Raw genomic sequence first — 25,179 nt, 5'->3', positions numbered from 1 at the left:
TGAACTCAGGCCAGGGGCCAGGGAAGTACCATGCTTGGAGAGCAGAGGCTGAGCAGCTAGTATGCAGAGACCTGATGTCCCCATGGGGCTGGAGAAGCAGGAAGGAAGCAGGAAGGGTAAAAGCAGAAAAGCAGCTGCTATACAGAGAACACAAGAGGAGATGATGGCCTGCTTAACCAGGTTTCCATTACCTGCCTTGGCTGAGAGTGCATTTCCTTAACTGCAAGAACATTATCCCTGCAAGGAACTGGGATGGATGACCTGGTTCCTGTTTCTGCTCTCCATCAGTATGCCCAGGGATGTTGCCAAGATAAAATACTGCATAAACGCATAAGTACATTACAGCATAGCAGTCAAAGACCACAGCATCATCCCTCCTGCACTCCCAGAATGCTACTCAAGATTACAGATCTCACTGGTTGTGGTGGGTTGAAAGGAAAGGCTCTGCTTTCCCTCCCCCACTGAGAAAGAAACCGCGGCTAAAACTCAGTCGGAGAAATGAGAGTATATTGTACAAGGAAACAGATTCTATGTAACACAACAAATACAGGGATTTTACAATATATACAGGAATATACAGCAAATAAACACAGTCAGAAACCAGACCCCCAACAGAGGGGGCTTCCACCTGTGCCCCCTTCACCCCCCTACCTCTCTTCTCCCCCAAAGAGGTAGAAGAAGAGAGAAGAGGGGAGTTAGCACAGCAGAGGCCTAAGCACAGTATCACAGTATCACAGTATAACCAAGGTTGGAAGAGACCCCAAGGATCATCAAGTCCAACCTGTCCCAACAGACCCCACAACTAGACCATGGCACCAAGTGCCACGTCCAACCTCCCCTTGAACACCTCCAGGGACGGCGACTCCACCACCTCCCTGGGCAGCACATTCCAATGACGAACGACTCACTCAGTGAAGAACTTTCTCCTCACCTCGAGTCTAAACCTCCCCTGGTGCAGCTTGAGACTGTGTCCCCTTGTTCTGCTGCTGGGTGCCTGGGAGAAGAGACCAACCCCCTCCTGGCTACAACCACCCTTCAGGTAGTTGTAGAGGGCAATGAGGTCACCCCTGATCCTTCTCTTCTCCAGGCTAAACAACCCCAGCTCCCTCAGCCTCTCCTCACAGGGCTGTGCTCAAGGCCTCTCCCCAGCCTTGTTGCCCTTCTCTGGACACGTTCAAGTGTCTTGATGTCCTTCTTAAACTGAGGAGCCCAGAACTGGACACAGGACTCAAGGTGTGGCCTAACCAATGCAGAGTCCAGGGGCACAATGACTTCCCTGCTCCTAATGCAGGCCAGGATGCCATTGGCCCTCTTGGCCACCTGGGCACACTGCTGGCTCATGTTTAGGCAGCTGTCAATCAGCACCCCCAGGTCCCTCTCTGTTTGGCAGCTCTCCAGCCACTCTGACCCCAGCCTGTAGCTCTGCATGGGGTTGCCGTGGCCAAAGTGCAGCACCTGGCACTTGGACTTGTTAAATGCCATGCCATTAGACTCTGCCCATCTGTCCAGTCGGTCGAGGTCCCTCTGCAGAGCCTTTCTGCCTTCTAACTGACTAACATCCAATCCCAACTTGGTGTCATCTGCAAACTTGCTGATGACTGACTCAACCCCCTCATCCATATCGTCAATGAAGACGTTAAAGAGCATGGGGCCCAGCACTGATCCCTGGGGGACACTACTGGTGACTGGCCACCAGCCGGATGTGGCACCATTCACCACCACTCTCTGGGCTCGGCCCTCCAGCCAGGGAGGACTGACTAACTAACTAACTAACTAACTAACTCCACAGGGAGTTAGTTAGTTCTTATCTCTTGGCAAGAAGCCCAGAAGCAGTCCAGTGTGGAAGGGACAGCGAAGAAAGGAAGACAGAGGGAAAGTCCCAGCTCCCCTGGGTCTAACAATCTCACCTCCCACAATCCTACCAATGAAATTCATTTAGAATACCAAAATGTTTTATAAACATTTAGCCAGTGTGCCCCTTTCTTAAAGGCACAGCCTCAAATGGTCACACTGGTTTATGCTGACTCCTTTGAGCATCTGCCCATTCTCTGCCCATACTGCACACAGTATTAACCTTGAAACTGAAAACAAGCATAGGAATACATCCTGGAAGGAAAATGTGCATGGAGATACTCGGTAGATGTCACTGTATTTCTCCTGGACAAGATCAGACTTCCTTCCACGCATTGCAAACAGCTTTCCACATGCATCCCTTTTCAAGCAGCTCTTGACCACAAGCACATTGTCCTGCATTCTATACAGATCTATTGCTAAAATTATAATACATGTTCTTTTTAAAGTAACTTTTTGGGGGGCATCTTTCATGTTGTATATCAGTATAACTTTGAGGGTGATGGAGCACTGGAACAGGCTGCTCACAGAGGTTGTGGAGTCTCCTTCTCTGGAGACTTTTAAGACCTGCCTGGATGCATTGCTGTGCAACCTGTCCAGGGTGCCCAGGTGGGGTTGGCCTAGAGGGTCCCCAGAGGTCTCTTCCAACCCCTACCATTCTGTGATTCTGTATGATAACATAAAAGCTCAATAAAAACAAAGTAATCTTGGTATTGCTGAAACATACACCTAACCCATCCAAAATGAGTTAGGTATATCTTACTGCAAAGAAAAAGTAAGCAGCTCAAGGCATGGAAAACCCTTTAAGGAAGAAAAACGGGGATGTTGAGTACAGTGCTACTATTCTGCAATGCCATTTTAATCCAGTTACACATCCAGAGCTGAGCAGTTAAAGCCACCACAAGCCTCTCTCCAGCTCTGCACCGACTTCATTATTCCAATTTCAAAATTTAATCACTTAAGCTACAGTAACCACAGTGTTATTGCCACAGCTCTTGCTGTGGCAGATAGATAGGACACCTTTAATCTTTCTCAAGCAATACAGCTGAAGATGGAGTCTTGGAGCAGAACAGCTTGAATGCCATACCACAATTGCATGACAACCTTGAGACTGAAAATTGCTTTGGGCTCAGGAGGTATTACATTAAAAAATGTTCCTTCTTGAAAACCAAAGAGGAATAGGATAGGATAGGATAGGATAGGATAGGATAGGATAGGATAGGATAGGATAGGATAGGGTAGGGTAGGGTAGGATAGGATAGGATAGGATAGGATAGGATAGGATAGGATAGGATAGGATAGGATAGGATAGGATAGGGTAGGATAGGGTAGGGTAGGGTAGGATAGGATAGGGTAGGGTAGGGTAGGGTAGGGTAGGGTAGGGTAGGGTAGGATAGGATAGGATACGGTAGAATAGGATAGGATAGGATAGGATAGGATAGGATAGGATAGGATAGGATAGGATAGGATAGGGTAGGGTAGGGTAGGGTAGGATAGGATAGGATAGGATAGGGTAGGGTACGGTAGGATAGGATAGGATAGGGTAGGGTAGGATAGGGTAGGGTAGGGTAGGGTAGGGTAGGGTAGGGTAGGGTAGGGTAGGGTAGGATAGGATAGGATAGGATAGGATAGGGTAGGATAGGATAGGATAGGGTAGGGTAGGGTAGGGTAGGATAGGATAGGATAGGATAGGATAGGATAGGATAGGATAGGATAGGATAGGATAGGATAGGATAGGATAGGGTAGGGTAGGATAGGGTAGGGTAGGGTAGGATAGGATAGGATAGGATAGACCAGGTTGGAAGAGACCTTCAAGATCATCGCATCCAACCTATTATCCAACCCACCTAATCAACTGAACCATGCAGTGTTTTAACCCCATTGGCTGCAAGCATTTTTCCTTAAAACCTTATTTTCCATTCTAAATTTCATAGCTTTTTATCACCTCTTTTTCTTCAAAGGTTGTATAACACTTACAGCCAGGCCCCTTTCAGAATATTTGGCCTATCATAGAATCATTTTGATTGGAAAAGACCTCTGAGATCATCAAGTCCAACCGTCAACCTGACACCACTATGCCCTTCTAACCATGTCCAAAAGTGCCATGTCTATGTGTTTTTTGAATGCTTCCAGGAACAGTGACTCCACCACCTCCCTGGGCAGCCTGTCCAACACCTGACCACTCTTTCTGTAAACAATTTTTTTCTATTTATCTATCCAACAATTTATTTCTAATTTTCAATCTAAGCCTCCCCTGGTGCAACTTGAGGCCCCTTCCTGATCTGAACATGAGCCTGCAGTGTGCCCAGGCAGCCAGGAGTGGTCAGAGTGGCTGGAGAGCAGCCAGGCAGAAAGGGACCTGGGGGTACTGGTTGATAGTCAGGTGAACATGAGGCAGCAGTGTGCCCAGGGGGCCAAGAAGGCCAATGGCATCCTGGCCTGCATCAGGAACAGTGTGGCCAGCAGGAGCAGGGAGGTCATTCTGTCCCTGTACACTGCACTGGTTAGGCCACACCTCGAGTACTGTGTCCAGTTCTGGGCCCCTCAGTTTAGGAAGGATGTTGACTTGCTGGAGTGTGTCCAGAAAAGGGCAACAAGGTTGGTGAGGGGCTTGGAGCACAAGCCCTATGAGGAGAGATTGAGGGAGCTGGGGTTGCTTAGCCTGGAGAGGAGGAGACTCAGGGGTGACCTTATTGCTCTCTACAACTACCTGAAGGGGGGTTGCAGTCAGGCAGAGGTTGGTCTCTTCTCCCTGGCAACCAGTACCAGAACAAGAGGACTCAGTCTCAGGCTGCATCAGGGGAGGTTTAGGCTGGAGGTTAGGAGGAAGTTTTACACACAGAGAGTGATTGCCCACTGGAATGGGCTGCCCGAGGAGGTGGTGGGGTCACCGTCACTGGGGGTGTTCAGGGCGAGGCTTGACAGGATGCTTGGTTGCATGGTTTAGTTGATTAGGTGGTGTTGGATGATAGGTTGGACACGATGATCTTGAAGGTCTCTTCCAACCTGGTTTATTCTATTCTATTCTATTCTATTCTATTACTTGTTCCTAGGGAAGAACCTGACCCCCACCTCACTGCAACCTCCTCTGAGGTAGCTATAGAGAGCAATAAGGTCTCCCTCTCAGCTTCCTCTTCTCTAGACTAAATCCCAGTTTCCGGTGTGCACTGAGGCTTCAATGTGACCTAACAAGGGATATATTTTTTTTTGCCTGCTGTTTAGTAGAATTTCCTACACTACTTGTTCAAGGCCACATCAAGGGCAGCATGAAGATAAAACTCAGACCTCCTGAGCTGCTTCTTACATCTTACAATAGAATCATAGAATGCTAGAGTTTGGAAGGGATCTATGCCATTATAACCTACTGTATCTAAATATTTCAGGCTATATATAACTTGATATCAGTGTGCACATCTGATCTGTCACCAGCTACAGTCAGTAAGCTGCACCCCCATCACATAGACCTGTCCCTCTCATCTATTGTTCTTTCCTTCAGAAAAGAGCTTTGATTTCCATCAGTGAGCTCCACAGTGATGTGGGACAATTCCCCCCACTGGCTTCTGACAAACCAATTTAGTCATGGACGATGATGATAACTTGACTAATTGTGGGTGAGTAGTGCAAATACTTCAAGGCCAGAAATCATATAGCATGTTGATGACAGTTTCTTCATGCTGAGGGGATAAGTGGGCAGTTTCAAACAAGATTTATTGACCATAAGATGAAGGTGAAGAGGCTGAAAGTATTTAAATCAGTGCTTTCTTCCGCTGTTTAACCAACAATCCTTTGCCCTACTATACAGATGGCTTACAGTTCATCCTCCTGACACTTGAAGCAAATTGACAGTGGTAGTATTGGCCCATCATCTGGGACTGAGGTATTCCTGTAACCCTGAGGTATCTCAGTGATGCCCAATGACAGGACAAGGGGCAATGGGTGGAAGTTGAGGCATAGGAAGTTTCATGGAAACAGAAGGAAGCATTTTTTTTTGCTGTGAGGGTGACAGAACACTGGAACAGGCTGCCCAGGGAGGTTGTGGAGTCTCTCTCTCTGGAGATATTCAAAACCCTCCTGGATGTGTTCCTTTGTGACCTGGTATAGGTGATCCAGCTCTGGCAGCGGGGTTGGACTGGGTGATCTTTTGACCCTGACATTTTGTGATTTTGTGATACATAACCTCTGTTTGAAATTTAAGAGTGGGCAATGCCAAAGTACATCCTAGCAACTCTAATATATTCTATTTTAATGTTCTAGTCAGGGAAGACTCCAGATTGTAGATTCTCCAACTCTGGAGGCCTCCAAAACCTGCTTGCACTTGTTCTTATGTGATTTACTCTAGGTGATCCTGCTCTGGCAGGGGAGTTGATGATCTTGAGAGGTCCCTTCCAACCTCTACCATTCTGTGATTCTGTGATATTTCAAACCAACCAACCAAAAAAACCCCAAACCAACCAAAAAAGTGCCTTTCTGTAGACACCTTAGCAAATACTTTGTTATACAGCCACATTTTGAGGAGAATAAGGACTAGATGAAAAAAGGCTTGATGTACCTAACTATCACAGACGGATAATCTGTCTTGACTCTTATGACAATCTGCAGACCATCAGCAATCTGGCCACATGGAAAACGGTTTCAGATCCACAGAGCCTATGAAAAAAAAAAATGTTGAGGTTTTCTTACCCCCAAGAGTTTTGTTTCTGGTAAATAAAAGATAAAACTGATGTGTCAGAGTCTAATACATTCAGCATTGTAGAGTCACAGAATGGTAGGAGTTGGAAGTGACCCCTGGGGATCATCGAGTCCAACCTCCTCCCCTGCCCTATTAAAGTAGGGTTACCTGGAGCAGGATGCACAGGAGCACATCCAGGCAAGCTTTGAAAGGCTCCAGAGAAGAGGCTCTACAACCTCCCAGGGCAGCCTGTTCCAGGGCTCTATTAGCCTCAAAGTAAACAAGTTTTTCCTTAACTTCAAATTAAACCTCCTGTGTTCTCTTTTGTATCTGCTGTCCCTTGTCCTATCTCTGGCCACCACTGAAAAGAGCCCAAGCCCCATCCTCTTGACCTCCCTCCCCTTTAGATACTTATATGCATTGATAAGATCCCCTCTCAGTTTTCTCTTTTCCAGGCTACAGAGCCCCAGGTCTCTTGGCCTCTCCTCATAAGAGAGATCCTCCAGTCCTGTAGTAACTTTTATAGCCTCCACTGAACTCTCTCCAGTAGCTGCCTGTCTCTTGGACAGAACTGGGCACAGTACTCCAGATCTGGTCTCACTAGGGCAGAGCAGAGGGGAAGGAGAACCTCTCTCAATTGCCTGGCCAAGCCTCTCTTAATGCACCCCAAGACATCATTGGCCACCTTGGCCAAGAGGGCACATTGCTGGCACTCAGTGAACTTCTTGTCCACCAGGACTCTCCACAGAGCTGCTTTCTAGCAGGTCAACCCCTACCCTGTACTGGTACATGGGGTTATTCCTCTCCAGCTGCAGGACTCTACTTGTTGAATTTCATGAGGCTCACCTCCATCCAACTCTCCAGCCTGTCTGGGTCTTGCTGAATGGCAACACAGCCTGACAGTGTGTCACCCACACCTCCCAGTTTTGTGTCATCAGCAAAGTGGCTGAGACTAGACTCTGTCTCTTCATACAGGTTCTTGATGAAGGTATTGAAGAAGACTGGAAGCAGTGCTGACTCCTGGGGAACAGCTCTAGCTAGAGGCTTCAGAAAGAGGAAGAACTGGTGGTGAATGGTGCCACATCTAGCTGGAGGCCAGTCATTAGTGGTGTCCCCCAGGGATCAGTGCTGGGCCCTGTCCTGTTCAATATCTTTATTGATGATCTGGATGAGGGGATAGAGTCAGTCATCAGTAAATTTGCAGATAACACCAAGTTGGGAGCAGGTGTTGATCTGTGAGAGGGCAGAAGGGCTCTGCAGAGGGATCTTGACAGGCTGGACAGATAGGCAGAGTCCAACAGGGTGACATTCAACAAGTCCAAGTGCTGGGTGCTGCACCTTGGCCACAGCAACCCCATGCAGAGCTACAGGCTGGGGTCAGAGTGGCTGGAGAGCTGCCAGGCAGAAAGGGACCTGGGGGTACCGGCTGACAGCCGGCTGAGCATGAGCCAGCAGTGTGCCCAGGGGGCCAAGAAGGGCAATGGCATCCTGGCCTGTATCAGAAATAGTGTGGCCAGCAGGAGCAGGGAAGTCATTGTGCCCCTGTACTCAGCACTGGTTAGGCCACACCTTGAGTCCTGTGTCCAGTTCTGGGGCCCTCAATTTAAGAAAGTCATTGAGACTCTTGAATGTGTCCAGAGAAGGGCAACAAAGCTGGTGAGGGGTTTGGAGCACAGCCCTATGAGGAGAGGCTGAGAGAGCTGGGGTTGCTTAGCCTGGAGAAGGGGAGACTCAGGGGAGACCTTATCGCTGTCTACAACTACTTGAAAGAAGGTTGTAGCCAGGAGGGGTTGGTCTCTTCTCCCAGGCAACCAGCACCAGAACAAGAGGACACAGTCTCAAGCTGCACCAGGGGAAGTTTAGGCCAGAGGTGAGGAGAAAGTTCTTCACAGAGAGAGTTGTTAGCCATTGGAATGTGCTGCCCAGGGAGATGGTAGAGTCACCGTCCCTGGAGGTGTTCAGAGGGGTATTGGACGTGGCACTTGGTGCCATGGTTTAGTAGTCATGAGGTGTTGGGTGACAGGTTGGACTTGACGATCTTTGAGGTCTTTTCCAACCTCATTGATTCTATGAAAAGAAAACAGGGGGTGGCGAGAGAGACAGACAAAGAAGTTCACTTGTTAATTAAGTTCTCTGGTCAAAACCAATGGCAATGCTCCACTGACTTCAGGAAAGCACATTCAGACCAGGAACTGCAATTGGAAGAGAAGAAAAGCAGGTTGTCTGGACTAGATATACGTGCGTCATGAGTTCACAGATGGATGCTCGGTTATTTTACCATGTTGCATGTACAAGACAGACCAAGGGCTGCAATTACCTGACAGCTCCTTATTGAAGCCTGAATTAAGTTTCTTATAACATTTATTAACTGCAGAACAGGGCAGTGCTTGTTTGCATCCACACAGTGGCTTGCACAGTGTTCCAAAGAGGATGGTAGGTACTGAAAAGAGTGCAGGGACCAGGAAGATTTGTGTGTGCAAGCAGAATAGTGAAGGAAATTAAATGACCAGAACATAATTGCCAGGTTGGTGTTTAGCCTGTAAACAGCCTATAATATACCTGCTTTTATGAAGTCCTAGATCAAAACAAAAAAAGTCTGATGTAAACTCTTTAGCATCCTGCAAATAACTAGATTCTTGAATTGTCTTTAATCTTGGGGGGGGGGGAGGGGGACAGGACATAAAACCTTGAGTGAGGCACCTGTGGTTGAAAGCTGATTTGTTCAACTTGTCTGTATCTGATAGTCCCCAGCACAGCACCATAAGTTAGTCATGGCTAATCTGGTTATAGCTACGCTTTATCTCCTGTTGTTGTTATCATAGAATCACAGAATCAACAAGGTTGGAAAAGACCTCAAAGATCATCAAGTCCAACCTGTCACCCAACACCTCATGACTACTAAAACATGGCACCAAGTGCCACATCCAGTCCCCTCTTGAACACCTCCAGGGATGACAACTTGTGGTGGTTTGAAAGGAAAGGCTCTGCTTTCCCTCCCCCACTGAGAAAGAGACCACGGCTAAACCCAGTCGGAGAAATGAGATTATATTTTACAAGGAAACAGATTCTATGTAACACAACAAATACAGGTATTTTACAATATATACAGGAATATACAGCAAATGAACTCAACCAGAAACCAGACCCCCCACAAAGGGGGCTTCCCCCTGTGCCCCCTTCAACCCCCTACCTCCCTTCTCCCCCAAAAGAGGTAGAAGAAGAGACGAGGACAGTTAACAGGGCAGGAAAAGAATAAAGGCCTTGCACAGGGAGTTAGTATCTTATCTTAGTTGGCCAGAATCCCAGAAGCAGATCCAGCCGAAAGGGACAGCGAAGGAAGGAAGACTGAGAGAAAGTTCCCAACTCCCCTGGGTCCAATCTGACCTCCCACAATCCTTGGCCAATGAAATTCGTTTAGAATACCAAAATATTTTACAAACATTTAGCCAGTGTGCCCCTTTCTTAAAGGCACAGCGTCAAACGGCCACACAACTCTACCACCTCCCTGGGCAGCACATTCCAATGGTATGACATCCTCTCTCTCACAGTGAGCAGTACACTTTCTGCATGGAGCTCATCTGCATTTTCCAGATGTTCCTGAGTGAAAGCAGAAGTGAAGGAAAGGAACTCTTTTCCTGTCAAGTCATGACTGCAGCCTCCCTCCCAGTCTGGGGATGTGTCAACAGAATGAGATTGTTGTTAGGTTTGGTTTTTTATAGATTCCTCTTTTTCTTTAATGAAGGCCTCAAATTCCAATTAAATGGAGCAGAACAGGGCAATTTAGAGTTTTGCACTAGAGCTCACACCAGCTTCCATAAAAAGACCGAGATCCAATTCACTTCTCCAGCCTGTTTAGGAGGACTCAGTTACAGACACTTGCTGGCTCTCTAGAGAGATTCACTGAGCAACAGAGATTACAGATGGAATTGAGTTGTTCCAGTGACAGTTTCCTCTGTGAGTAGATGCAGTGGTTTGAGCCTTAACTGGTAGTTAAGAGCTCAGATGGGGGCAAGGCCACACCTTGAGTACTGTGTCCAGTTCTGGGCCCCTCAGTTTAAGAAGGACATTGAGACATTTGAACGTGTCCAGAGAAGGGCAACAAGGCTGGGGAGAGGCCTTGAGCACAGCCCTGTGAGGAGAGGCTGAGGGAGCTGAGGTTGCTTAGCCTGGAGAAGAGAAGAATCAGGGGTGACCTCATTGCCTCTACAACTACCTAAAAGGTAGTTTGTATTGGGTTGAACTGAGCTGGAGTTAATTCTCCTCACAGTATTGTTCTAGTGCTGTGGTGTTTTGTTTCTTTTTTCAGCAGTAGTTGATAACACAGCAGTGTTTTGGCTGCAGCTAAATCCAGTATTCAAGCTGTGTCCTTTCAACATTTCCCTGCCCCAGGAGTACATTGAGGGGTGGGCAAAATCTTGGGAGGGGACACAGCTGAGCCAGCTGACTCAGACTGGCCAAAGAGGTATTCCATACCATATGACGTCAGCTCAGGTATAAGTAGGAAGTGAAAGAAGGAAGTGTGGGGATTCGTCTATGGCGTTTATCCTTCCGAGGAACCATCAAGCTTAGAGAGCCCTGCTTCCCGAGACCGACCACCGTCCTGCCGATGGGAAGTAGAGACTAACATCTCTCTCTCTCTGCTTTCTTTGCTTCCGCACGGTCTATTGCTATTTGCTCATTAGTGTTATTAAATTGCTCCTATCTTATCCCCGGCTTCTGTTATATTTTCTTTCCCTTCTTCCCCTCTTCACTTAAGAGGGGGAGTGATAGAGCGGCTTGGTGGGTATCTGGCCTCCAGGCCAGGGCCAAACCACCACAGTCCTTTTTGGTGCATTGGCCGGGAAACGAAAATATAACGAAACTAGCTGTAGTTTCTGCAGGTTTTTTTCTATAAGCTTCCTTATCCTGCAGGCTTCTGTGCTGGTCACGTGGCTTGCTGGTAACTTCTGCTTTGTTTTGGAAACGCTTCATTTGTTTAGGAACATGCCGAAACAGATAATGGCTATGTGTTTCTTTCTTCTGATTGTAGGGCTGCTGCTTTGTGGGAGCTATGCTAGAGAGGTCATCATCTCTGTCTCCCCACCCAGAATGAATGTAGAGAATCTTATTATGCAGGCCCCCAAGATTTTAATCCATCCTTACGTGAGCTGCCTAGTATTGCTAATCAACATCACTGGCATGTTGCGGGTTTTGTGGAGTTTGATGCCATCATGGTATGAAAAGAGACAGTCTTTGGGTGGGGATATATTGAAGTGTGCCCTGAAGCGGTCAGTCCCTGGGTGGCAGGGTGTGTGGAAGGACTTGGGCAGGTTCCTAGGACGGTTATCACCTCCCATAGCCTGAGACTTTACCCCAGAAGAGGCAAGCGATCCCACTAAACTGACTCGCCATCTGATAGAAGGGTGCCTCACTTATCCCAATGAGAACAAACAACTTCTTGCACTCTACTGGGGCCTGGCCTGCGCTTACCGAGCCACAGTTCAATATTCTCATTGCTCTCTACAATTACCTTAAAGGTGGTTGTGGCCAGGAAGGGGTTGGTCTCTTCTCCCAGGCAACCAGCACCAGAACAAGGGGACACAGTCTCAAGCTGTGCCAGGGGAGGTTTAGACTCGAGGTGAGGAGAAAGTTCTTCACCGAGCGAGTCGTTCGTCATTGGAATGTGCTGCCCAGGGAGGTGGTGGAGTCACCGTCCCTGGAGGTGTTCAAGGGGAGATTGGACGTGGCACTTGGTGCCATGGTCTAGTTGTGAGGTCTGTTGGGACAGGTTGGACTTGATGATCCTTGGGGTCTCTTCCGGCCTTAGTTATACTGTGATATTGTGATACTGTGAATCTCTCCCCCATTCCCCCCTCCCCCCTCCCAACAGAGAGGGGGAAAAAAAGGAAAGGGAAGGAGCAAATCCACCAAGCAATAATTTGGAGTTGGCTTGGAAGTAGAGAGGTGTAATGGGTTGGGGCAGATCCCCTCCCCACCACAGGCAGAAATAACGACTCAGGCAAACGGATTGCAAAAAAAAGTGATGGAAAGTTTAAATAGGAAAACAATAACAAACAACAATGAAAGTTTTACAGAGACCCACAAGCACCATGACAAAGAGAGAGATCCCAGAACATACCCAAAAACATCCCATCCCCACCTGGGGGTACACCCAAACCCCCCCCCAGGGCTCTTTCTTCCCCCCCCCCCACCCAGCCTTGGGCCTGAGCAGGCCCAAGGGAGGCGGCTCACGCCATGTTACCTAGGCAGCAGCAGGGGACGAAAGAGGAAGTGCAGACCCCGCATGGCCTTTTTATAGGGGTGCAGGGCATTATGGGAATGGAATACCTGGTCCCTGTGACCACCCCCTGGGCTGGGCCCACCCCTTGGGACCTCCCAGGTGTGGCCTGCGCAGTGGCATCTGGGCCAGCACCCAGCCTAAACCACGACAGACCACCCCTTATTCCATACCATAATCCCTGCACCCAGAACATATCATCAAATTAGAACTCTTCTTATGACATATCTAGCAACAGTCCATGTCTTCTTCTGGGCGTCCTTCCACACAGTCTCTCATTCAGGCTCATGCATCAGTCCATTCCAGTTGTTCTTCCTCCTGTGATGGAACCTCCCAGCGACGCAGTCCTTCTCCTGCAGTGTGAATTCCTTGTGGACTCCTTGGGACATCCTGGTCACCTGGAAACACCTCACAACTTCTCAGCCAAGCCTTTATCTGCATTTACAGTTTCTCAGCGGCTTTTTCCACCCCTGGGGCAAGCCGGTCGGAGCAATCAGGCTCCACGACCGCTTTTTCCATCCCTCCAGGGAACCACAACCGACAGCTTCTGGCCAGTCCAAAGCTACACCAATGCACATCGCAGGCACATCGCCCCCCCACGGGGCGTTCACATACCGAGGCATCACCGCATCCGGTTCACAGCCCTCCCCCGGAGGGGGCGGCTGCAGCACAGCTCGCTGAGAAGAGAGGAGGCGGAGCCAGGTGCTCGGCGCCGTTTTCAGAACATGCCCGAAAACACCAGGGAAAGATTTACAGCTGCCGCCGCCGCCTGAACGCAGCCCGGCTCGGGCGGTGCCGCCGCCGCCGCCGCCTGAACGCGGCCCGGCCCGGCCCCCGCCGTCTCTGTCGCCGCGATGCAGAGTCCGAGTCACCTCCAGCAGTCGCTTGCCCGCTCGCCGCGGGTGTCCGCTCCCGCAGCGGCCGCGGGCCGACCACGCTCTGCTTGCCGCTGCCCCTCCTCCGCTCCCTGCCGCTCCGCAGAGAACGAGGAGAAGGCAGGTCTCGCCTTCTTAGGCTACTCGAGCATTCTTAAGCTACCCTGGGCAGAAAGTCACAGAAAGAGCCACCCCTCGCTGTTCCCAAGCAACAGGAGGGAATTCCATGCCATCGACCACGCACCAGCTATCCTTCTGCAGTCCACAGGAGTTCACACAGTCGCCCCGGCAACAAAACCTGAGCCCCAACTTCCCAAACCCAAACCGACACCCAGAACTAAATTTAAACTCTCCATCTTTTGCAATCCAAGCCGCAGTTGGCCCCACGTTGGCGCGCCAAAATGTAATGGGTTGGGGCAGATCCCCTCCCCACCACAGGCAGAAATAACGACTCAGGCAAACGGATTGCAAAAAAAAGTGATGGAAAGTTTAAATAGGAAAACAATAACAAACAACAATGAAAGTTTTACAGAGACCCACAAGCACCATGACAAAGAGAGAGATCCCAGAACATACCCAAAAACATCCCATCCCCACCTGGGGGTACACCCAAACCCCCCCCAGGGCTCTTTCTTCCCCCCCCCCCACCCAGCCTTGGGCCTGAGCAGGCCCAAGGGAGGCGGCTCACGCCATGTTACCTAGGCAGCAGCAGGGGACGAAAGAGGAAGTGCAGACCCCGCATGGCCTTTTTATAGGGGTGCAGGGCATTATGGGAATGGAATACCTGGTCCCTGTGACCACCCCCTGGGCTGGGCCCACCCCTTGGGACCTCCCAGGTGTGGCCTGCGCAGTGGCATCTGGGCCAGCACCCAGCCTAAACCACGACAAGAGGTAAAGAGTTTTCATTAAACAATACATATATATATATATATATATATAAAACAATAACAGATAAGGTTCTCAAGGGCAAGGAACAAGGGTGGATGGGAGGGGAAAAAAACAAGAATACAAAACCAGTCTCTCTCTCTCTCTCTGAAGAGGTATGGAGGCAGCAGGGAGAAGGATCAGGCCCAACCATGTGGCAGAGGAGCAGGAAAGCAGCTGCAGTAGCTGTCATTCAGGAGAGGAAGGAGCCAAAAAGGAGCTCTAATGACTCCAGTGCCCTCCCTTTTATACCCTAGCTGGGCAGGGAGGGGAGAGTGGAACAGACTCAGTTTCCCAGGGGGAAAACACCCTGCAGGGAGGGCAAAGCACTCACAAGCCCTCCCCCCTGTTTTCAGAATGGGCATTAACCCACCACATTAGACATTGATGGTCTTGATTTGTGACAGGAGTTTTAGTGGTTTGTTGTCTTATTCTATTGCTTATATTTTATTTTTGTCAAGTATGCCAATGTGTATTTTATGTATGCGTTTACAAATATTTTTAATATACTTAAAATATTATTTTAATAAAAAGAGGAAAGCTAACAAACTAACCATATGATGGGCCCCATCCTCTTTAATATCTTCACTGATGATCTGGATGAGGGCATTGAGTCAATCATCAGCTAATTTGCAGATGACACCAAGTTGGGAGCAGGTGTTGATCTGTTAGAGGGCAGAAGGGCTCTGCAGAGGGACCTCGACTGACTGGACAGATGGGCAGAGTCCAACAGGATGACATGTAACAAATCCAAGGGCTGGGTGCTGCACTTTGGCCACAACAACCCCATGCAGTGCTACAGGCTGGGGTCACAGTGGCTGGAGAGCTGCCAAACAGAAAGGGACCTGGAGATGCTGATTGACAGCTGGCTGAACATGAGCCAGCAGTGTGCCCAGGTGGCCAGGAAGGCCAATGGCATCCTGGCCTGCATCAAGAATAGTGTGGCCAGCAGGAGCAGGGAAGTCATTGTGCCTCTGTACTCAGCACTGGTTAGGCCACACCTTGAGTCCTGTGTCCAGTTCTGCACTCCTCAGTTTAGGAAGGACATTGAGACTCTTGAACGTGTCCAGAGAAGGGCAACAAGGCTGGGGAGAGGCCTCCAGCACAAGCCCTTACAAGGAGAGCCTAAGGGAGCTGGGGTTGCTTGGCCTGGAGAAGAGGAGGCTCATGGGAGACCTTATTGCTCTCTACAACTACTTGAGGTTGTAGCCAGGAGGGTTTGGTCTCTTCTCCCAGGCAACCAGCACACAGTCTCAAGCTGTGCCAGGGGAAGCTTATGCTGGAGGTGAGGAGAAAGTTCTTCACAGAGAGAGTTGTTAGTCATTGGAATGTGCTGCCCAGGGAGCTCTTCCCCCTATTACAGTTGCCTTTCTCTCCTCCATGGGCTCACACAGCTCTCCTCAGCTGCTGCTGCACCACTCTCCCCACCCTGGCTCTTAATGGTGCCCAACCATTTATGCAGCTCTGGGAAATAAATCCTGATGGCATGTATTTTTCCTTCTCCTTGTTTCAATAGGTTTTCTCCATTTCACTAGAACATAACTGACTGCCATGGAAAAGAGCCAGGAGGTTCCCAGTCTGTCTTGGCAACACTGCGTCCATGTTTCAGAGGAGATGGTGACCTAGAGAAGTACAGGGGTGTGAGTTTTCTTGCAGAGGTTGTAGAGGCCCCAGTGTCCACACTGCTTTCTGAACTGCTGTTCTCTCCCCAGTCACCTCACAGAAATGCCCCTCCAGAGGCAGCCCTCTAGACCAACTATCAACTACAAAACCACCACTGAAGACAGGATCTCTCGACTCCACCTCAGCTGAGCACTTGTGCCTCTTCAGAGTCCTTCTGGTGTTGCCTAGGTAAGCCCATCTCTCACCTAGACATGGAACTCTGCTTTAGCTCCTCTCTAACCCTGTCTCAGCAAGCTGTTCATCTACAAATCTGGGTAAGCTTGCACACTTAAAAGAAAAAGCTCAATTTGTCAATACCCTTCAACGAGAGGAGTCTTTCAGCCACCCATGCTACCTGTTTGGCCAGACATGAGAAACAAAATCAAGCCTGAGCCACCAATGGTTGCAGTATAACCTTTGCCTAGGAGGAGTTCAGGAAAGCCTCCATGTTTTCAGGCTGCATTAAACCCTGCATCCTGTCTTTCTAGAAGATGTTCCTCTACATCTATCTGCCCTTCTCATCCACATAAACTTCTTCACTGAGTCCCTGAGTATAGAGCCAGCAGCTCCACAGAACACAATACTTCATGGGACCTGGACCTCAGCAAGGCCTTTGACACCGTTCCCCATAGCAAACTCCTGGCCAAGCTGTCAGCCCATGGCTTGGATGGGAGCACACTGCGATGGGTTAGGAACTGGCTGGAGGGCCGAGCCCAGAGAGTGGTGGTGAATGGTGCCACATCCAGCTGGCAGCCAGGCACCAGTGGTGTGCCCCAGGGATCAGTGCTGGGCCCCATGCTCTTTAACATCTTTATTGATGATCTGGATGAGGGCATTGAGTCCATCATCAGTAAATTTGCTGATGACACCAAGCTGGGGGCAGGAGTTGATCTGCTGGAGGGTAGAGAGGCTCTGCAGAGGGACCTGGACAGGCTGGGCAGATGGGCAGAGTCCAAGGGCATGAGATTGAACACATCCAAGTGCCAGGTTCTGCACATTGGCCACAGCAACCCCATGCAGAGCTACAGGCTGGGGTCAGAGTGGCTGGAGAACAGCCAGGCAGAGAGGGACCTCGGGGTGCTGGTCGACGGTAGGCTGAACATGAGCCTGCAGTGTGCCCAGGCAGCTAAGAGGGCCAATGGCCTCCTGGCCTGCATCAGGAACAGTGTGGCCAGCAGGAGCAGGGAGGTCATTGTGCCCCTGTACACTGCACTGGTTAGGCTGCACCTTGAGTCCTGTGTCCAGTTCTGGGCCCCTCAGTTTAGGAAGGAGGTTGACTTGCTGGAACGAGTCCAGAGAAGAGCAACAAAGTTGGTGAGGGGTTTGGAACACAAGCCCTACGAGGAGAGGCTGAGGGATCTGGGGTTGCTTAGCCTGGAGAAGAGGAGACTCAGGGGTGACCTTATTGCTCTCTACAACTACCTGAAGGGAGGTTGTAGACAGATGGATGTTGGTCTCTTCTCCCAGGCAGCCAGTACCAGAACAAGAGGACACAGTCTCAGGCTGCGCCAGGGGAGGTTCAGGTTGGATGTTAGGAAAAAGTTCTATACAGAGTGATTGCCCATTGGAATGGGCTGCCTGGGGAGGTGGTGGAGTCGCCATCACTGGAGGTTTTCAGGAGAAGACTCGATGGGGTGCTTGGTGCCATGGGTTAGTTGTTTAGGTGGTGTTGGATTGCTTGATGGGTTGGACACAATGATCTCGAAGGTCTCTTCCAACCTGGTTTATTCTATGGGGACAGAACATCTCATTCTGGTTTGACTGACACACACATCAACAACTGAATACTCTTTCCATGGTCGCAGCTGTTCCACATCTGAGAGACTTGAGGAGGGGAGTTAGACTAAGGGGCCAGGTGTGAATCTTACCCAGGGTAGGGGGAAAAACAAATTATAGTCACAAACATTTACAGAGGGCTCAGTGGCCAAAAGAACATGAGTTGGAAAGGACAGAATTGCCAGCATGAGTTGAAGACATACCAGTGAAATCAGGCTTGTGCATATAATTCAAGACAAAATGAAACTCCCTGATACTAAAGAAAGCAAAACAACCTGTTAACTGCTAGGGTCTGTCTCAGTCCAGAGAGGGAAAGAGACTCAAATCTTTTGAACATTCCTGTGTTATGAAATTAGAGGCACAAACAAGGCCAAAATACCAACAGCCCTCAAAGTTGTTTATTAACAAAATAAAGTGGATGGAACAGAAGTGAGAGAGAGGAAAAATAGAGAAAGAGAGGGAGCACAAGCCCCATGAAGAGAGGCTGAGGGAGCTGGTGTTGCTTAGCCTGGAGAAGAGGAGGCTCAGGGCAGACCTGATTGCTGTCTACAACTACCTGAAGGGAGGCTGTAGCCAGCTGGGGGTTGGTCTCTTCTCCCAGGTGGCCAGCACCAGAACAAGAGGACACAGTCTCAAGCTGTGCCAGGGGAGGTTTAGGCTGGATGTTAGGAAGAAGTTCTTCATAGAAAGAGAGATTGGCCATTGGAATGTGGTGCCTGGGGAGGTGGTGGAGTCACCATCCCTGGAGGTGTTTAGGAAGAGACTGGATGGGGTGCTTGGTGCCGTGGTTTAGTTGATTAGATGGTGTTGGATGACAGGCTGGACTCGATGATCTCAGAGGTCTTTTCCAACCTGGTTAATTCTATTCTATGTTCTGGAGAAAGAAGAGGAAAGGAATTATACTACCACACCCCACAAGACAGTTTGGGTCTGTGGAGGAAGGGTGCTGCTGCTTTGGCATGGAGGAAATGTCACCCTTGTTGGCTGTGTTGTCCTCTACTAAAGGAGGGGAGGGAGAGATCCCAAAGTCCAAGTCCAAGTCCTTCTCTGGTCAGCCTCTCCAGCTCCATGAGTTGAAGTAGGTGGAACTTAGGGTATGGAGTGAGAGTTCCTCCTGGTCTGCTGCTTCCAGTCTACATGGTGATGTCTTTTCTCCCATGTCTGTCCTTTTCACTCTTTGTATGTTCTTCTCCATTTTTCTTCTCTTGAGCAGGTATTGTTGTTATCCAGTGGCATCTGCCCAGTACACATCAGCTATTGTCTGGGTAAGGAGCAAAGGTAATTTTATCTTTGCTGATTCACATCAAGAGAGACAAGATTGAGTCTCTTACAGGGTCTAATTAAAATTTTTGAAACAGTTAAAAATCTATGACATGTACTGGTTCCAAATGCAGTCTCTGATGTGCAAGTCTTACAGAATCACAGAATGGTAGGGGTTATAAAGGACCTCTGGAAGTCATCTAGCCCAACCTAGATCAGGTTGCACAGGACTCCATCCAGGCAGGTTTTGAAATCCTCTGCAGTAGGAGGGTCCACAACCTCTCTGGACAGCCTGTTCCAGTGCTCTGCCACCCTCAAAAGTGAAGTTCTTCCTTAAGTTCAAGTGAAACCTCCTGTGTTCTCATTTATAGCCAGGGCCCCCGTGTCACTTGTGAAGTGCATCTCTAAGTCAAAGGTTACAGAATACATTTTGCCTTTTTTGTGTGTATGTGCAGCTGTTTTACAAAGTAGTCTTTGGTCTGCTGATACCACAGACACCCTGATGCTTGTGGGGCAGAGCTGGACAAATGGTCACCAGCTCAATATATACAAATGTGGAGCCATTTTTCCACTTTGGAAGGGGAAAAAAGTAACCAACAAAACCATTCTTTCCTAATTTCTAAATACTAGACAGCTGGCCACAGTCGAAGCACCATCTAGTACTTTCTGGTTAGCCTTAGTTAAACACATATTTGTAATTTTCAAAACCTAAGTTGTAGTTACAGAGTTATGATGGTATCCATTACACTGGGGCTTTTTTTACCATGCATGCGAGTTCTGCCCAAAACGTTGGCAGTATTAGGTCAATTCAGCAGCATGTAATTTCACTTACCTCTCATCCAGAGCTGAGGGTGGTCCCTCTGATTAGGCCTGAGGTCACTGATAGGGCAGGTTCAGAGAAAGTTGTTCTTCCTTATGCCAAGATCAACCTGACTAGGGAGAGTCAAAAGCATTTCTCTTTTATCAGCTCTCCCCCATCATCACTGTAGGATGTGCACCAGTTCTCACTCATGTGAGAACAATCAGCTAAGGGCAGCACAAAAGAGCTAATCATCATCTTGGGAGTCAGTCTGCAAATGTCCCTCTGTGAGAACTGCTAGGCCAAGATACTTAGCACCTGTGCTGTCAGATGTGATACAACCGGGTTTATTTGATTTGATTTCTCTTTTTATTGAAGTAGGGTAAGGGAATACATTTCCTTCAGAACAATGGCAATGACAGACTTAAGCTAGATGTGTTCATAAAGCAGCTGTGCTTTGCCCTCATGGCATCTCAAACACTGTGTATACTGTTAAATCCCACATTGCATCTCCAGGTCCCAGGAATCATCACCCACAGGCTGGTGAATTGTTCCTTTCACTGCAGAGGAGTGGAACTTCTGACTGCTGTCTCCTTGCTGCTTGTGGTTGGGGGCTCAGTGGAAGTCATGTAGCAGCTTTGTAAATGAAAGTATGAAAGGGCTGGATGATACATCATAGCCTCATATCCTTAATCTACACTTTTTTGGCCATTACCAAACATTATTTCAGCCTGAGCTGGGGCATATCTCAGTGCCATAATCATAAAACTTCCAAGTTGTTCCTGGTTACCTGCATGACAAGTAGTTAACCTAGTTCAGTTATTAAATACAGTTCCAGAGAAGAACCTTTCTCATGCTTCTTGGACTCCAGCTTCTCCAGAGAATGACCAGCACTGGTTGCAGGAAGGGAGGGAAAACCCCAGCGTGCTGTTGTTCAGAGTTCCAGATCTCCTGACAAGCCAGCTGCCTTTTAGCACAGGCAGACCCCAAATGTCTTCCAATACACTAAGAACTTGATAGCATGAGTTCATTGGGTGCCATGAGATTTCGTGGCATGGGAGAACACACTCTCAGTAGGACATGGAAACTAGTGTGGGGAACCTGTGTCTGCTAGTGGTTTAGACTCCATGAGGTGGTTCCCCAGACCCTTGTCTCAGTGCCACTTGCTGCAATCTATTAGTCTGGGCTCAGAATGCAGGACTGAACCTTTGCTTCAGCAGCACTGTCAAAAGTATCATCCAGAATTGAAGCTTGCAAATAGCCTGGCAGGTCCCCCAAGCAGCCATGCAGGCCTGAAGGACAGCTATCAACCACTTCTCTCACCTGCAGCACACACAGAGAAACTCTGGAAGCAGAAGGGAGAAAATCTGTTTGTATCTTGTGCTCTCCTTGCCTTTCTGCACTAGCCACAGCCTGAAAGGTCTGGAGAACAGGGCTCATGAAGAGTGGCCTAGGGAAGTAGAGTCATATAGCATGGAGAAGAGGAGGCTTTATTGCTCTCTTCAACTCCCTGAGAGGAGGTTATAGTGAGGTGGGTGTTGGTCTCTTCACCCAAGTAATTAGTTATAGAACAAGAGGAAATAGCCTCAAGTTTTGCCAGGGGAGGTTTAGATTGAATATTAGGACATTTTTGTTTTACTAAGAGAGTGGTCAGGCACTGGAACAGGCTGCCTGGGGAGGTGGTTGGATCCCCATCCCTGGTGATGTAAAAATATGTGTAGACATGACTTAGTGGGCACAGTGATGGTTGGACTTGATGATTCTCTTCCAGCTTTAAAGATTCTATGGTTCTAACTTCAATTGCTCAGTTGTAACACTCAGAAGACAGGGAGAAGGGAATCCAAGAGAAGGAAAGACAGAAAAAAACTGAAATAGGATAAGGGGGAAGGGAAGGGAAGGGAAGGGAAGGGAAGGGAAGGGAAGGGAAGGGAAGGGAAGGGAAGGGAAGGGAAGGGAAGGGAAGGGAAGGGAAGGGAAGGGAAGGGAAGGGAAGGGAAGGGAAGGGAAGGGAAGGGAAGGGAAGGGAAGGGAAGGGAAGGGAAGGGAAGGGACGGGAGGGGAAGGGGAAAGGAAAGGAAAGGAAAGGGGGAAAGGAAAGGAAAGGGGAAAGAAGAGAAGAAAAGAAAAGAAGAGAAGAAAAGAAAAGAAGAGAAGAAAAGAAAAAAGAAAAGAAAAAAGAAAAGGAAAAGAAAAGAAAAGAAAAGAAAAGAAAAGAAAAGAAAAGAAGAGAAAAGAAAAGAAAAGAAAAGAAAAGAAAAGAAAAGAAAAGAAAAGAAAAGAAAAGAAAAAAGAAAAAAGAAAAAAAAAGAAAAGAAAAAAGAAAAGAAAAGAAGAAAAGAAAGAAAATAAAGGTTGGGTGGGAGCTTATTACAGAACAGATAGCACATTCTTAGCCACAGCAGGAATGAAAAGTCTTTCATCAGATCAATGATTTTGGAGACTTGGTGGGTGTACTTTATGTCTTTCTTGTCTAGTAGCAGCAATTTCCACGCAGCCTCACACCTCCTGCGCTCACCACAGGCAGCAGGGAACAAAGCCACTCAGAAAGCAGAAGTGATGTTGGAAAGGGCTTTGGCATTCCTTGCTGTTGCAGAGTGGGGAGGACCGCTGAGGGTCAGACCAGACAGGTAATTTGAGGGCAGAGTGTCCTCCACAGGCACGCAGGGCCACCCGGGGAGCCTCAGCCGCCATGGGCAGAAACCAAGGTACAGGCGAGGGCAGCCGAGGGTGTGGTAATGCCTGCAGGCAGGTTTGAAACGTCTGCCAGACTGGAGACCCTGAGATGTAAATCAGATTCTGGTCCCTCTCTCTTTCCCCAGGAGAAACAGTGTGTCTTGACAAATGGCTGAGTGCACGATGGCCAGACAGAAGTGGCTCTGGCATTTTTATCAACATTCTGCTTGCTTCAGACTCAGCCAAGACAGAGCAAATCCAGGGCTGTTTTCGAGGGTGACTGACTGCATGCCCTTGGAATGAGCATCCCTAGGAGACCTCAGCTGACATCTTTCAAAGAGCCAGCAAAAATCCCAGCTTAGGGAAGAGAAAGAGGATGATTTTTTTCCCCTCCTTGTAGAGAGGATGACATTTCTACAAACCAAAAGGAATATGTTTAATTAGTTCTGACTGGGTGTAAGAGCAACATGCTCTTGTGGCCAAGATAGGCCAATGCCATTCTGGGGTGTATTAGAAGGGGTGTGGTCAGTATCACAGTATCACCAAGGTTGGAAGAGACCTCAAAGGTCATCAAGGCCAACCTGTCACCACAGACCTCATGACTATACCATGGCACCAAGTGCCACGTCCAATCCCACCTGGAGGTGTTCAAGAGGAGATTGGATGTGGCACTTGGTGCCATGGTCTAGTCATGAGGTCTGTGGAGACAGGTTGGACTCGATGATCCTCGAGGTCTCTTCCAACCTTAGTGATACTGTGATACTGTGAACCCCCTCCAGGGACGGTGACTCCACCACCTCCCTGGGCAGCACATTCCAATGACAAACTACTCACTCATTGAAGAACTTTCTCCTCACCTCCAGCCTAAACTTCCCCTGATGCAGCTTGAGACTGTGTCCTCTCGTTCTTGTGCTGGTTGCCTGAGAGAAGAGACCAACCCCTTCCTGGCTACAACCTCCCTTCAAGTAGCTGTAGACAGCAATAAGGTCTCCCCTGAGCCTCCTCTTCTCCAGGCTAAACAACCCCAGCTCCCTCAGCCTCTCCTCACAGGGCTGTGCTCAAGGCCTCTCCCCAGCCTTGTTGCCCTTCTCTGGACACGTTCAAGTGTCTCAATGTCCTTCTTAAATTGAGGGCCCCAGAACTGGACACAGGACTCAAGGTGTGGCCTAACCAACGCAGAGTCCAGGGGCACAATGACCTCCCTGCTCCTGCTGGCCACACTATTCTTGATGCAGGCCAGGATGCCATTGGCCTTCTTGGCCACCTGGGCACACTGCTGCCTCATGTTCAGCCTACTATCAACCAATAACCCCATGTGCTTTTCTGTCTGCCTGCTCTCCAGCCACTCCAACCCCAGCCTGTAGCTCTGCATGGGGTTGTTGTGGCCAATGTGTAGAACCCGGCACTTGGATGTGTTCAATCTCATGCCCTTGGACTCTGCCCATCTGTCCAGCCTGTCGAGGTCCTTCTGCAGAGCTCTCCCACCCTCTAACAGATCCCCACCTTCCCCCAGCGTGGTGTCATCTGCAAATTTACTGATGATGGACTCAGTCTCCTCATCCAGATCATCAATAAAGATATTTAGCACCAGACTTGTTAGATAATGGTTGGACTCAATGACCTTAAAGGTCTTTTCCAACCAAAATGATTCTGTGGTTCTGTTCTATGGTAAAAGCAGTCAGTCTGACTTGCCTGCTCTATTTTCCATGTTCCTCAATTTCTCCATTACAATCAGATATATTTGTCCATAATGGCAGTTGTGAGGGTTCCAAGTTCTGTCACAGCCCTGAATGCATGAACAAAACTCTAAGCACAACCAACTTGTATTGTGCTGTCTCTGTAAATGTCCCCTGCAGCTGCTTCCCCGTGCTTCTCTTAGGTGCTTGGCCACCACTGCTCCAGGCCAGCTCTGACACGGAGTAGCTCAGTGACACCGAGCCAGCCACCATGGGCAAAGTGTTGTGAGGAAAAGCTGCATCAGCTGGGGCCCAAACACATCTGTTTGGAAGGTGCATTGGGGTCCTTGCCTGATACGTGCTGCACTTGCGCTCTGCCCAACCATGTCAACCATGGCCAGCTGTCATCAGTCCTCCCTGAAGCCTGGCCTTGGCACTTCCAGCAGCTAAAGAAAAGCAATGTGGCACCATCCCTGTAAAAGGTTTTTGTGAAATATTACATCCAAGCTGCTGAAACCTTGCAAGAGGATCACTAGAGGCTGTCATTCACAGGAGCTGTTGCTAAGGTGGCATAGATCATTTTGTGCCCCAATACAGTTTTCACAAACAGATCAGAAATACAGTCATTAAAAAAATGAAGGTGGCAAGATCATACTGACTGAGGAGAGCATATTCTGTGTTCAGTGGAAATAACAGCATGTTGACATCTGACAATCAGTCCTGGAAGGAGAGTCTTC

Source organism: Dryobates pubescens, chromosome 27, assembly GCF_014839835.1.
Source record: "Dryobates pubescens isolate bDryPub1 chromosome 27, bDryPub1.pri, whole genome shotgun sequence".
Taxonomy (NCBI): domain Eukaryota; kingdom Metazoa; phylum Chordata; class Aves; order Piciformes; family Picidae; genus Dryobates; species Dryobates pubescens.
The sequence above is the reverse complement of the archived record's forward strand: the minus strand, read 5'-3'. Positions refer to the sequence as shown.